Raw genomic sequence first — 13,797 nt, 5'->3', positions numbered from 1 at the left:
GTTTATGTAGAATTATTTTAGCATGAGAAAAGGAAAACTAAATTACCTCTTCAACATGCATTTCGCCTATGAATTGTGCCTTAGTCTCTTGAGAACAGCTCTTTTTAAGCGCAAATCCCGCACAATTAATGCACTTTGGATTGTAGTGGAAGAGTAAGTAAAAATCGATGCCCCTGGAAATTTTATGAAAAGCTCTTCTATCATAGAAATCACGATGCTGACTTATAGTCCAAAAAAAAAAAGGCTATCAAATCGAACATTTAAAAATACTCTTTACATTTTAAACATCAATTAAAGAGCCCTGAAATCGTTCTAGAAATATAAAACACCATCTCTACTACCTTTCCATAATAAATTGTTTGAAGAAACATATTCACAAACGTTCCTGCACAAAATACTTTGTATAATAGCAAACATATTCGATTTATTTGTTATTACTATTTTATTTTAGATTTCGAAAGGAAATTTTGGTGAAATGTAAATGAAAGAAAAAAGGTTTTAATGCATTTTGATTTTTTTTTTTTTTTTTTTTTTTTTTTTTTTTTTTTTTTTTTGTTGGTTATAAAGAAACTGATTATAAATGTAACAGAAATATGCCAAAGAAATTACTTTTCTAAGGAGAATATAATTAAAAGTTATATCGGGATTTTAATGGTCAAGGAAACAGCGCAAAAAAAAAAGGAAACGAGATATTGTAAAAAAAACCGTTAGCTCTTATTTCGTATTCAATGCTGTAGAATTGCAAAATTAACAAAACACGAGTTTTTCATCATTTTTTACTATGTAAATGAGTATGAATATATTAGAATCCACTCAGAGCGTTTGTTAGGAACGCTCTGGAATTCTTCGGAAGTATTTCACTAGAAATAATATTTAATTAACCAAGCTTATCTCAGAATATACTCGAACAAAAGAATTTCTTATCTCCATGAATATTCTCTTCAGTCTCTCCCCTTCGAATCACTTTGCTAAAATAAAGTGACTGCATTTACCTTTGAAAGTTCCTGACTTCATTTAGTTCCGATAGCTAGTTTGAAAAGCTTACTAAAAGTTTCGAACTAATTATTAATTCGTTGTAAAATAATTTTCCATTTAATATTTTTTTTAAAAGAAGTGTGATGCATTTTAATTAAAACATAGTTTTTGTATCAACGTTTTTACATATATAAACAACAAAATTAGGCATATACATTTTCCTTTAAATGTTCTATAGGGAATTCATTTCAGGAAAATTAACAATTCCAAATAAAAATAATTTTTTTAAAAATAAAATGTTAAAGAACAACCGTAGAAAACTCCAAACTAAAAACTCAAAATAATATTAAAGTATCCAAAATAACAAGATTCAGAACTATACAAATATTTCTTAGCAATTTTAGCTGCTTGGTAGGTGATTCTCTAGCTACGTATTATGCTATTAAGACCCACACTTCAAAACACCGATTTCCCCCAAAGCTTCACGTTTAAATGCATTGTTCAAGAGTTACTTTTTTGTTTGTTTAGAGTTACTTAGAGCAACAGTATTTTATTAGTTTTGAGGATACGATTTCACACAATTCTTTAATGTGTTATTTTAGTTACGGAGCTGATATTAAATATTTTTGGTAACAATGTTGCATATAAAATGTTTGCTGTTTTGGCCTGATTTTATTAATATCTTAACAGCCATCATTTTCAAAATAGGTTTTTCGCACGTAAATAAAATTAATTCATTTGTGTACAGTAAAGTGATTGCTTCCATTGATGTACCATGTATTTATAACTGAGATTAGGCGTTCTCATCAGATAATGATCTTTATCCATGAAGCAATTAGCTGTTCTGACTGGGCTTCATCTTCCTGGTTCATTATTGTCATTTTCGCGTCCATCACAAAAATAAACGGTGCAGACCAAAAGTCGTCGTTAACTTTACACAATATTTCCATCAAATTCTTTGCCTTTTTCCCGGCTTCAGAAAAAGGTTATCGCTAGTCTTTGCTCAGCTGTATAATCCATGACAATACATCAATGTAGACTGAATCAAAGTAAACGATAATATTTTAGAAAAAGCAATTTGAGGTATCATAGCAATAAATGCTGTTAGCTATCCATTGGCGGATTTGATAGAATTTGTTAAAAATATTATTCCCAAAATTTTCTAGACCATTATTTATTTCCGAAATGCAAATGAGAAAGAAAAGGTACGAGTTTTCAATATAATATTTGTGAAAATCCGAGGTGAGCTTCATGCAGTTTTATAGAAATCCTTGCAATCAAATATTTTTCTTAATATATCATCGTACCATTATTTCGAAACAGGCACTAGTGTTTTAGATTTTCTTCGGTCAAAATACATCCAGATTTTAGTTAACTTAAAATGAAAACTAACACTTATAGTACTACACGTAATAACTTACAATAGTACTATATCTCTAGAACCTACAGCATGAACGTAAATGAGTTACAACAGAAAAAAAAAGAACTAATTTTATAACAGATAGCCAGAACGATGAAAAAGTGCTTTTATTATATAGTAGAATAATACAAGTAGACGAGCTGTAGTACTAAAGCCGTTTTACCTCCAAAATCATTATTTATCTCACTGAGCAAAATAAAATTTGAAGAAAATGAATGTAAAAGAGGCTCTGAAAATGCAAACAAAAACTATTACATTGTTTTAAAATCCCGCTGTAATATGGATTAGTATACATTGAGACAATTTCTTTAATGAAGTAATAGGAGATATTGTATCTGTCTTGTTAAAGAAATACAGAGTACAAAGAAATACAAGTCAAAACAGAAGAAAGTATGAAAAATAGAAGTCTTCAGTTGCAGAATATCACTATGGATATTTTCTGCGTAAAACAGACTGAAATAAAGAAACTGACTATTATTTCAAAGAAGGTATATTAGATTGTATCTTGGATTCGTACACGGGACCACTGAGAGCGTTTAATATCCGGAAACATAAAATAGAGAAGATCTAGAAATATTATACAAGTGGTTTGTTAGAGCAACAGAGTTTCCCTAAATAGAAAAACGTGTATCAGATTTAGACAGTGCCTTAATATTTAGTGATGTCTAAACTCGATAATGTACTACATGCAATTAAATCTATCTATAAGAGTAGCTACCTTTAATAAACAATTACTTTGTGTGCTGATTTCAGAGAAATGGCTGAAGAGTAGCATCTGCATTCGCACAGGGACGTTAATTAAAAGAAATTTTCAAACCAAAGTAAGAGACTTTATTTTTCTATAAACTTTTACTTTTCGAATGATTTTTTCATTAATTATTTATTTCGTTTTTGGTTCCACATATCGAATGAACATTTAATTTATTATTTTACAATTGCATTTCGAAACATTACTTAATAAATTACTTCAAAAATTTATAAAACGAATTTTACATTTTCCTCCACATTTATTTATTTATAATTACTGCCTACCTATTTTGTATTTATCTATATCTAGTATTTCTCTCGTTCGCATCGTTTAATTCACAGATAAGGTCACGTACTTCTGTATATCAAGAGAAGAGAAACAAGTCAAAGTAAAACGTAAAAGTAGACAAATCCATTACCTTCTGGCGTCTTGGCTGTTCAGTTTTGAATTTGGATTTGCAAAAGTTATGCAAAACGTTACTTCAGCTGGTGAACTGCATTTCCGTTTCACATTCACAAAGATTTATCCTTTTTAGTTAATGACTTTAATTCCAATCCATTTATTCCTAACGCTTTTGAAATGCTATCAACTGAATTTCGTCACGTTTCGTTACTATTTCTGTGGACAGATTGCTGAACCTTCTTGTGCGTTTTACTCGTTTGTATTTGGTAAAAATTCTTCCCTTCAGAAAGAAGTTTCAGGTTGCCCGAAACAATGTTCTGCAGCAACTTTCTAAGAGCTAATGGTGCATTTGAACAAAAGAATTCACGAATTCAAAATTATTCACTAGAACACACCATTATCACTTGGTATGAAATTTTTATGAAAAACAGAGTAATATAAATAACTCTGAAATTAAAATTTGCAGTTATGACTTTACTGATACGATGAATAAATAATGTCCACTGTGCATAATAAGCCCACTAGTTACTAAAGAAACGTAATTCAAAATATATATATTTGGTTATAGTTTTTGTTTTTCCCTCTCCACTATTGTGCGAATTTCTGTATTTTTGTTTGAATTTTCTATCTGTCTATTTTGTATTTATTCACTACTCTCACCAGTAATTCCTTCTGTCTTGTATCTGTTCATCCCAGGTAAAAAGCTTCATTCCTCTATTAATTATCTACACAATTCGTTAAAAAACATGATAGAGAGAATATTGCGAGTCCGTTTCTTATATTTAATTTTTTTTCGAGTTAATTATCTCTTATCTATAATATTGTAAAAGCCTATAAATTATTTTGGAAATTACCTCAAATTTTGTACTCTATTATATGGGGATAGGGCATTATGCTTATGTAACCAGGTTTCAAACAACGTTTAATCGTGAAACAGTATACTTAAGTTCTCCCCTATGGGGCAATCTAGTGAAGCAAACTGCATTTTGAGGCCACGAAAGGAATACTTTGAATCTATGTTACATACTTAAGTACTAGATGCACAGAATAACACCACAGTATCACAGAATTTCTTTTCTCTTGATGATGAGGGACCTGCACTTGTTTTCCTCGAAATAAATAATCTTGGTTAAAATATACACAAAGCAGAACGTTGTTCCTTTGCCTAATTTCTTTACTACTAAAGATATTCAACTTTAATAACGATGGCATTTAATCTATAAAGAGACAGTAGGTAGGAATATGCTTATAATCGAGTGTTTGAAATTGCGGGTCCTCCGAATCAGATAATGTACTATAGTGTTAGATGATGTTGACATGAATGTCAAACGAAGAATACCATATACATCGAGCATTTAGAATCATATCGAAAAATATTTAGAAACGTGATAAGATAATGTGTCACTTATGTCTGAAGATTTAGGTTCAAGGAGAAACCTATTTATTTAGATTTACCCAATGGCATGATATTTAGACCCTTTAATTATTGCCTTGGTACAAGATCTTCAACGTATCAAGCATAAATATGGGAAGCCGTCTTGCATGTAAGAGATTTCTTCTTGTAAAGAAGTCTTCGTAAAAATGCAGCATCAACTTACCTGCTAAGCCGTCTTATATCATGGTCGATACGATATATTAGCATATAAATGATTGCAGGAGTGAAGAAATAGCATTGCATCTTCAGGAAATAACAGCAGGAATAAACAAGAAGTCATTTGAATTAAAATCGAACCAATGACTTTTTTTAAATCAATAGTTTTCAGCTGAAAGCTAAACATTTCCTTTAAAGAAATGCCAAGGTATAAGATAAAGTAAGTAAATCATTATTATAACACTGCTGTAGTAAAATGAGTAAGGGTAGTTTTTGAGTAAATAACAAAAAAATATTGCATATATCATAATTTATCTTTTATTACATCAGGTTAAAATTTTATAAGGTTAGATGAATATTTTATAAATGTAAATTTATTTTTTAAACTATAATACGAAGCACATTTTAAAAGGAAGTTTAAATGTTACGTTTCTTACTATAATTTGTAATACACCTTTAAACTTTCTGCGTTATATTTGATAAACTTGTACACAGGGGTGTTATGATGAAATTGATATAATTGGCAAATACAGAACTCTAGATTTCAACTCAGTTTATACATGTCCTCTTGGGAACCATTAACGATTTTGAATTTTATTGACAGTAGCAGACGCTTGAATTGTCGACGATATTAGAGTCACTAACGTAAACACTGAGAATTAATTATAGGATATAAATTTAGGCTATACTGGAATTTAAAAGAAAATAGGTTTTAGTGTTCGGCTGACTTGTGTATCTATTGCCAAAAGAGCAGGTCTTCTTCATGTTTTGAGGTTGCAGTATTCAAGTGTGTATTGGTGTACCTATAAAAGAATCGAATTTGATCTAATTGGAGCAACTTCTGAGTAAGAAGATGTTATCTGAAAAGGATGTTAAAACATCAATAATAACTGCAGCCAAAAAATATAAACGACTACTTAAATTGTTGCAAAACTTTCTATTTAGCAGAGTAACACATTTCTACAACCAGCTAAGAGCTTCTCAGAATAAAATTCCCTGTCAGCCAACTATAGCAAAGCCACTGATTAAACGATGATTTCATTGGTGTCTAGAGTGTGAAATGTATGATTTAAAGAAGAATCTTCCTTTACCTTTCTGTCCACTTCTGTACGAGTTTATGTGTTGTGAACTTCTTCAAAGGCACATAATCAGTGTTGTCTCATGCTCAGAGTGAATCATGGAAGTAATGGTTTGTGCGACAAGATTATGCCTATCTCTGAGAAAACTGATTGGCCGTAACATTCATCGTTGAAACAGTTAAATCACTGTTTGAAAAAGTTTTAAATTGTTAACTCTTTCAAACTATTAATTACTATTTCAGTACCTGGCTATTATACTTCGTTACTAATGGGTATAGCTAGATATTCAAACGTTATATCCCAAAGTACGTACCACGTATCAGGACGACAAGGCATTATTTCAAGAATCAAAACTGGAGACTTTTTGGTTATTTAGTTTACATCAAAGGTTGGAGTATCTTCTGTGTGGACATTTTAAGGTAGATTGGCTCGCATTTATTTACAGACGAGAAAAAGTACAAAAACTCTCATGAAGCCTGAGTGTTTGGTGGCATTTATTTGAATCTGGTGTTCTACCAGTATTCAGTGATTTTACAGCTAGAAATTCGTGACAGATCTGTTTGAAAAACACAAAGTGATTTCGAATATTTTACACATTCTGAACAATCTTCTGATTATAAAAGCAATCCGTAAGCATTGAAGACGCCAAAAGAGAAGATTAATTCCTTTCCTCCATCACTCCATCATCTTGAAATGAAACAACCACTATAAGGAAATATGAAATATAGCCAATATAGCCAATAAGGAAAAATGGAAACAAGCCATGTATGAAGAGAAGAATAGCAAGAAATAACTTTAAAGACGAATGGCACATGGATTTTGAAAAATGCACCTGATGGTAAAGCCATTAGGCTGCAAATAGGTATAAAAGTCCAAATGAGATTGCGAAGGAAATGTATATCGTTATAAAGCTAGACTGGTTGCTCAAGGATGCCAGCAGAAATATGCTCATGACTGTGCTAAAGTATTTGCTTCGGTAGCCAAGCCAAGTACTTTGAGAATGCTTCTTACCATAGCAGGAAAAAGAAAAATGGCAGTAAGACATTATGATATCCAATCAGCATACTGGAAATTTATCTCAAGATATATACAAATGAAGATTTATCTCATGATATATATATGAAACAACCTCTCCGATTTAAAGAAGGTGATAGAGTTTGTAAACTTGTAAAGAACTTATATGGATTCAAACAAGGAGTGAATAAATGGAACAGAAAATTTAATGAAATTCTCTTAAGCAAAGATTTGAACGAAGTCAAAATGACCCTTGTTTATATATGAGACAGAATAAAGAAGGGGTTGTATATATCACCTTTACATGTGGATGATAACGGTCGCTGCAGCAAGCACAGAAGATTCACTTGAAAATTTTGAATGAGAAGTTGGTGAACATTTCTCAGTGAAAAATTTGGGAAATCTTCATTACTATTTAGGCATGTGTTTTCAACGTGAAATTTTAACAAAGCCATTAGGAATAAACAAACTAAAAACTGTTAGGCAAAACCTTGGATTATGTTAAAGGTGTTAATTTCATATTATGTATTGATTTATTGTTTTATGCATCTTAAGGTAATTTATTTTGTTTTATGAAATATTAATCATTGAGGAGGGTAGTTGTTGTTTTATACCTCCGAATATCCCGAGATGCAATGAATTATGTGATTTCTATTTCTTTATAAGCTTGCGTCCGCCTCTCAGAGCGTTAAATGACGTAATCAATGTTTTGGGACAATCTGCCATCTTTAGGCTCTCAACTTTTAGTTATGTAGTCGTTGTAATGATAATGGCTGTTGTATGAATGCTTACTTTTCCATTCCTCTAATAAACACTTGTTATCTCTGTGGTGAAGTTATAATTAATTTATTTTATAACAGTTACTACGCTCGGCCGTATTACAGACCCTTGATAAATTCGCTAGCTTATTCGATATTTAGGGGCCAACAACTTAATATTTTGATAGCGTCGGCTATATTTCTTTAGTTAAGCATTAGTTAAATCTTATTTCTTATTATTTTGAGTTCAAGCCCAAGTGGAGGCTTTGCTGTACGCCCTGAGAAGGGGGCCATCTGGTAATAGCAATAAAGTTTAATTAACGCTTCTCGAGTTTCTGTCTCTGTTCCTGAACTAAAGCGATTATTCGCTCAGCTGTTCACTAGGTTCCTCCACATTTAGTTGTTAGATAAAAGGGTGGAACTCCACATATTTATGTTTTGTGTTATGTGTATGTATGTATTGTATGTATGTACTTCATGTTGTATGTGTATATTATAAAGTTATGTATAGTTTATGGTCTTATGTGTATATGTTATGTTTTATAATTCTATGTGAATACCGGGGATGCCATTTTTATAATCAATGTAAAACTAATAGCTATGCAAGAACTTGTTCTTAAAATGTATAAACTCCCAGGGCGGATCTCATGTTGTCCCTGGGAGCAGTTGCTGTGGATTGGAGAGGACGTGGGACATATACCTATTTACCTATGTTAGACATCAGGTGTCTCTCCTTGCGCTACCAGTCAGCACCAGTAGCAATGGAAATGACTTTAAAAATCAAAGCAACGGCATTTTTCTAAATAACAACACAAATACATTTACCAATGAAAGAACAAGACTTTCTTAAACAATCAGAATCTGAAATAACCCCACCACTCAGAACAGAAAACTCACTGAAAAACATTCCTCAATTAAAATGTTCACAATTAAGCAAAATATATTAATTAAATTAAATTAACTATGAAACTAAAACATTTAGTACAAAAGTGCTAACAATCTAAACGTGTGGAGTCTCTTAAGAATGGATATGCACAAATTAATTTTAAAATATAAACCTAAATTAAATTAGAAGGGAATAAAAAGGAAATGGATATTTAAACAACTGAAAATTAGCAATATAGTTTTAAATTTTTTGTTAAAGCTAAGATACGTAATTACACTCATGTCCATAAATTAAGGATATTCGGAGTCACGCGGAAATCGAACTCTAAAATAAATATATCACCTGTAAAATCACTACACACATCTTCAATAATCAAATGCAAATTTCAGGAAGTAACCAGATGACACCGATGGTACGTCACAATGACGAGAGTGTAAGAGAGTGATATATAAGGAATATAGGCAAAGAAGTAAAATTGTTCGCAGGCGCTATATAAGCATTTCAGTGCAATAACCGAATATTTATGACACAAAGGATGCATTTGAATGATTTTTTACGTGGTAGAATTATCGGCCGTCTGGAATGTGGGCGTACCCAACTGGAAGTATCCGACGAATTGGAATTGCCCAGAGTGTCATCTCCAGGCTTTGGCAACGATTCCAAGATGATGGTAATGTGAGTAGACGTTACAGCACAGGTCGCCCCAGAGTTACAACCCCGAATGAGGACCGGTATTTGGCAGTTACTGCCAAAAGAAACAGGCGGAGCATAGCCTCAGACCTGTCTCGTCAGCTCTCTTCAGCCACTGGGACGACAATTTCAAGGCAGACCGTGTACAGACGCTTAGGGCAGATTGGTATATGTGCTCGTAGACCTGTCAGATGCGTTCCACTTACTGCAACTCACTGTCGCCTGCGGTTAGCCTGGAGTAGAGAGCATGGAGTAGAGCATGGAGTAGAGAGCACCGCAACAGTGGGCTTGTGTGATTTTTTCCGACGAGTCCAGGTTTAGCTTGCAGTCTGATTCTCGCCGGACTTTCATATGGAGAGCTCCAGGTACCCGTTACCAACAAGAAAACATCATTGAACGACACCATTATGGTCGTGCAGGAGTGCTTGTTTGGGGTGGAATTATTCTGGGTTCCAGAACTGACCTGCATGTTCAAATTGGAACCATGACAAGCCAAATCTATCGGGACGTCATTCTGAAGCAATATATACGTTTGTTTCGGGGCGCCATGGGCGTACAATTCGTGTTTATGGATGACGACGCCCGTCCTCACCGTGCAAACATCGTAAGCGAATGTCTTCAATCGGAGGATATCACCCGTATGGACTGGCCAGCATTCTCACCGGACTTTAATCCAGTAGAGCACGTGTGGGACATGCTTGGCCGACGAGTTGCAGCCCGTCAACCTCCTCCTACATGTCTACCGGAACTTCGGAGAGCATTGCTTTTTGAGTGGTGTAATATCCCCAAGATCAGATCGATAATTTGATACTCAGCATGCCTAGGCGTTGTACAGACTGTATTGCATTGTCTGGTAGACGTACACTGTATTCTCAATCATACCAACCATGTAATATTGGTTTTTTGTAAATATTTTTTTTTTTTTTTTTTTTTTGTAATTTGCTCCAGGGAGAAAAATCGCTAATTTTTTTAATAATATCAAACATATAGGATCTGTTTTTGCTCTTAACCTTTTGTTTAATAAATAAGCTTTACAAATAAGTCAAATTTGTTTTGCTTCTAACTCTTCCTTTGCCTGATTTTGCATTATCCTTAATTTATGGACATGAGTGTAAAACGAATAAGAACTGAATGCAATCTGTAACATTCGGAACCAACGGACAGCAAATTTGTGATGACGTCAGAAGCCATTTGAGCATGCGAAACTATGACGTCACAAAACTCACGTGATTTCTGACGTCATTTGCGACTTTTTGAGGCTCCGTTTGCTAGTTTAGTTGAAATTTTTGGCAACACTGCTTCCGTTTGTGTTGCTCATCCGATAGACAATTAATCGGCACATTTATTCTTCATTTATATGATGCCTTCGAGTCAATAATAAAGAATACTGATCATTGTGAGAAACAACAAATAACTTCTGAAATTTAAAGAACATTTACTACATACGGAATTCCAACATGTGTCTATTGCGATACGCGTTGTTAATAATCTAATTTTCATATTTCATGCTCTATACTACGAGTAGAAGGAAAGTCTGATGTTGCATTCAGTTGCAGGCGATTAATATAATAATTGTAGTTGAAAACGTTAATCGGTGAGCCCTTTTTTTCAGATTATCCTTTAATTTTAACGAGCAGTATAGTTAAATGTATAATAATGTAGTCATGATGAATTCTACTGGTTTGGTGAAAGCTGCATTATTTTCCTATTAATTAACCTTCTAAATAACTTAATACAGTGAACTTAGAACATTGAAAAAAAATACACTTTTAACATGTACTGAGCATTTTTGCATGTTTTGCAGAATTTCGCAATTGCATGCTATTAATAGTTCTAAAGAAATATAAATATTTTCATTCGTTAATAAACCTCTAAATCTATTTCAGTGCCATAACATAATCAAATTTTGTAAATCATTGCACAATAATCAACTAAGAGCCGAAGAGTCTTAAATGGTGCAGAATAAATTGTTCCACTTCTCTTCAATAACTGTTTCTATTTTCACTCAAATGAGTTGGATTAATGAAAATTCCAGATAAAACTTGAGACACATTTTATCTCGAAATGCCACAGCAGGAAATCTCAAACGAAATTTGCAGCACAATATCAGTGCTTTTGAAATCTTAATCTTCCATCTTAAATGATGTGTTGCAATAAGAACGGATTTCCTTTAAATTATTAAGTGTCATATACTCGTATCTAGAGCTTGTCTCCACAATTTGCTTTACGTTATTACGCTGTGTTTGATAGACGCGCATCATGAATGCTGTCATGAAAATGGATAAGCATTATGCTTGTGCTGCTGAAATTTACTGCTTTATCTTAAAGAATTTGTGATCCCTGAGCGCATCAATATTAATATATATACTAAAATTTATTGTCCAAAATCTATGTCGAATTATCTACCATCTATAATATTACGTTTAATTTAACGTAAATGAATATGCCACAATAATTATATATAATACAAGATACTTAATACACAATACTTAATATAATTAGTTAAAAAACGAATTAACGAAGCATTTAAAATTGACATGGCAGTATGTGAGGCATGACAGCATGTGAATTCGTGCGTCCTTTCGCAATATGACTGCTCACTATTTCTAACTAACAAAGTGAAAATTCATATTCCGAATCCCATCTAGGAAATAGTTGAACTAATGCCACGATTAGAGAGGGATTATTTCACAACCACCTGGATTTAGTCCATTGGGCTCCGTGCCTTTCTACAATGGGAAAGAATGCAAGAAAATATCGCGTTTTCCCCGTTACGTGCTGCCTGGTGGAAGTGGGTAGCATTTGTCAGCATGTGTCAACTGATAAACTGGATGATCCATGCCTGGAATCTGCACAAAGGACTTTTCCTGTTTCCTAGTATAAAATGGCCAAAATCTCTATACTTGTTCTTTTCAGATGAGGTATTTCTTATCACAATTTATTTTTTAAATCCCATGTATTTAATGTATGTGTTATTCCAATCAGATATATTCACTATGCTCACTCATGTAATTGTTTGCACCGTCATTTTCAGGAAGGAATATAAGAAAGGAAAACTGATCCAAATAATTCCTGTCTTAAAAGAAAATTATAGATGCATTTCACGTATTGTATGTACTTTTGTTATGATGTAAAAATTATAAAATCTGTTTTAATTAACCTGTATAAAAACTGCGATTTAAAACTGAATTGAAGCACTTCTTGTTTTGAAGGCAGTTACTCGAAGATATGTCGGTATACTCTTAGAAATTTAGAAGTTTTTATTATGATATTAATCCTTTGACTTCCAGTATTTGCATTGTTGATCTCTTTCCAAATATTTGTATTTCATATATTATCACGGGATTCCCATTTTTTTTCTTTTTTGGTAACAGCGATTAACGTGCGTTTAGTTGAATTAAAGTATTTGAGTTCCATCCTTTAAGTACTGGAATATTTGCTTGCTATATCTAATGCAACCTTTCAATCAGTTTAACGTTTCTCTTTGGCAGTTGATATAATAGTAGATCTTTGTTTTAAATTGTAGACTCGTTTACTAAATATTTATGTTACTGTCCAATTCATTTCCATCGGACAGATTTCAGAAACGATTTTCGAATGAAGCTCAGTTTAAGGAGAATGCAATTCCAGTAAAATAAAAGCGACTTCAATAGAATCATTTCGCTAGATTTATTCCATTCCCTTCATCCGTCTCGAGCTTCTATGCGTCAACTGAAACAAAAGTTCGAAGATCCTGAAAGAATTCACTGAAATTATTTGTCTGAAACTGAGAATTCATGCGTGTGAAAAGCAGGTAAGTAGTCTTTAATTTAATCTGAACATGCTATTAAAGTTTATGCATCTGCAGAAGAAACTAGTAGAGAGTAAATCTAAAACAATTTTTTAAATGATTGTATTAAACATATAGCTTTCGGTAGGAAAAGGGCTTGATTTCCGAAGCATATTAAAACGCGAAATATCTGCTCCTATAAAATTCGTATGTATTTAAATAGATCTAAATTATATTTATTAACATATCTAAAAGAAATATTTCTGAATACAATTAGATTAACTTTAAGCAAACAAGTGCGTCTCTGCGTTTATGCGTTTGAATAAATCTAAAACAATTTTTAAAATCATTATTGTAATGTTACAGCTTTCGGTAGGAAAAGGGTTTGATTTCCAAAGCATATTAATACGCAAAATAAATATCTGCTATTGCAAAATTCGTATGTATTTAAACAGATCTGAATTA

At 32.6% G+C, this 13,797-nt stretch overlaps 1 protein-coding gene across 1 annotated transcript in view; it reads left to right on the top strand.

The window, feature by feature from the left end:
- LOC118185653 (QRFP-like peptide receptor) overlaps positions 1-13,797 on the top strand; it is a 399,923-nt gene that overhangs the window by 95,983 nt on the left and 290,143 nt on the right. The window lies entirely within an intron of this gene.

The sequence above is a fragment of the Stegodyphus dumicola genome, chromosome 6 (genome assembly GCF_044657685.1).
Source record: "Stegodyphus dumicola isolate Sdum_Otavi_A_Nest chromosome 6, ASM4465768v1".
Taxonomy (NCBI): Eukaryota; Metazoa; Arthropoda; class Arachnida; order Araneae; family Eresidae; genus Stegodyphus; species Stegodyphus dumicola.
The sequence above is the reverse complement of the archived record's forward strand: the minus strand, read 5'-3'. Positions and strand labels throughout refer to the sequence as shown.